Below are 2,500 nucleotides of genomic sequence, written 5' to 3'. Positions count from 1 at the left end.
GAATTTGGGTATTGTAATTCCAATGTATGACCAGAGAAACCAATGTATATTTAATTTTTCCAATTACGTACTGTCCAAAAGGGAAGAATTCTTACTGTCTTTCGGGCTTGATTTTTGTTTACCCTTCTATAGACCTGACTATGCCAGATTTTATTTCCCTTTGGAAGTGCTGTTTCAAAGACTTGTTAATTTGGATATGCAACAAAACTTGAGTAATTTACAACAAAAAATGGCTGCTCTTATACATAAGACTTATGCACAATTAAAGGTTACGTGGACTCCGTTTTTTTAAAAAGATGATTTGGAACTTTGCTTTCACTTAGAAAACGTGAGGACCTAGTGATCTGCAAGCCAGACAAGGGCAAAGGAGTTGTATTATTGAATAAGAATGATTATGTCAATAAGATTGAAGACATACTGTCGGACACTTCTAAGTTTGTAGCTCACGGTGATCCTAACTTTTTAGACATTTATAAACGAGAGGATCGTATTAACAGGTTTTTAAGGAAATTAAAAACTGACAACATTATTGATGAAAAAACCTACCAAAAGCTGTATGTAACCGGTTCTTCCTTCAGTATTTTGTATGGGCTACCAAAAATTCATAAAGATGGAATCCCTATAAGACCAATTATGGCAGCGTATAATAGCCCTTCTTTTTCTATTTCGAAATATCTGGTTTCTCTCCTTAACGAGTATACTTCAAGTCATTTTATTTTAAAGAATGGTTATGAATTTCAAAACCAAATCATAAGTCAGGATGGTGACCTATATACGTCAAGCTTTGATGTTAAGTCTTTAGTTACGAATATTCCCTTAAACGAGACTATAGAGATTATTTTAAACAAGGTTTTCCCAGATGGCAATTTTACATTTCATGGTTTTACTAGGTCTCTTTTTAAACAACTTCTAGAACTTGCTTTGAAAGATTCTATGTTTATTTTCAATCAAAAATTGTACTCTCAGGTAGATGGTGTTGCTATGTGTTCTCCATTAGGACCTTTATTTGCAAATTTTTTTGTCTTTTATAGAACAAAAATTTTTAGATTATTGTCCGTCGTCTTTTAAACCATTGTTTTACAGAAGGTATGTAGACGATACCTTTGTTCTTTTTAAGTATCAGTGGCAGGCCACCCAGTTTTTAGATTTTATTAATCAGCAACACCCTAACATTAATTTTACTATGGAATCGGAGAAAGATAATTGTTTACCGTTTTTAGATGTTTTAATCACGAGAGTTAATTCTGTTTTTACTACTGCCGTTTACAGAAAGAAAACTTATACAGGTCTTGCAAATAATTTCTACAGTGCTTGCCAAACCAGTTTTAAATTGAATACCATCTATACTTTAGTGTATATGGCTCTTAGATACTCGTCCAGTTGGGCCATATTTCATAAGGAGATTGAATTTTTAACTACTTTCTTGCAACAAAATTAATTTCCCAAAGATCTAGTTTTTAGAATCGTCACCAAACTTTTTACTAATTATTTTCATCCTGCCACACCGGTTTTTAATGTTCCGAAAAAACTTATGTATGCTTCAATCCCTTATATTTTTAAGTCCAAATTTTCTCATAAACTGAAACAAATTATTGAAATTGAAATACCGTGCATTAATTTAAAATTGATATCAAATAATCCCAGTAAAATTGGCTCCTTGTTTGGCTTCAAGAACCGTCTGCAGCCCTTCATGAGATCCAATGTGGTCTATAAGTTTACATGCTCAGGATGTCCTGGTACTTATATTGGATCAACGAAAAGGTTGTTGCAGATGCGTTATTGCAGTCACTTAGGGTTGAGTTTTAGAACAGGCCAAAGACTGAGCAGACCAGAACATTCAAATATAAAAAATCATGCTATCAATTGTAAAATTGAGGTCAAGAAGCAGCACTTTTCCATATTAGGGTATTCTAAGGATGCAGACAATCTGACTACCTTAAAGTCATTATATATTAAAAGACTCGTTCCATCGTTAAACGGTGGCTGTTCCTCTGCTCAACTATATCTGGCATAGTCGTCTTTGGAGGTTGGTGTTCCTTCTTTGGTCATTCTATCTTCTTCCTTTGTACCTGAAGGTTGGTGTAACGGCAGTTGTTTTTACTTTGCTTCTTATTTTTAGTCTTTTAATGTTTTTAATTAATTATCATATTTTCAAGCCACCTATGCACATAGATAAATTTTGTCATTTGATTAACATTTGCGTTGAATCTACAATTTTTGAGTTTAATGGTTCGTTCTATCAACAAAAATCCGGGGTCTCGATGGGCTCGCCTCTCTCCCCTATATTGGCTAACTTATGTATGGAATTTTTCGAAAAGGTTTTGAACTAGATATGGTAGTTCATAGAGACACAGTGAGTAGTGACTTTAAATTCAGCGTGTATAGGAAGAACACCCACACAAACACTTATATTCATTACTTTTCATATGAACCTAAAGTAAAGCACAACGTTTAAACCAATTTGTTTTTTCGAGCATACCGAATATGTGATCCCCAGTTC

The sequence above is a fragment of the Macrobrachium nipponense genome, chromosome 23, assembly GCF_015104395.2.
Source record: "Macrobrachium nipponense isolate FS-2020 chromosome 23, ASM1510439v2, whole genome shotgun sequence".
In the NCBI taxonomy this organism is placed as follows: Eukaryota; Metazoa; Arthropoda; class Malacostraca; order Decapoda; family Palaemonidae; genus Macrobrachium; species Macrobrachium nipponense.
Note: the sequence above shows the minus strand (reverse complement) of the source record.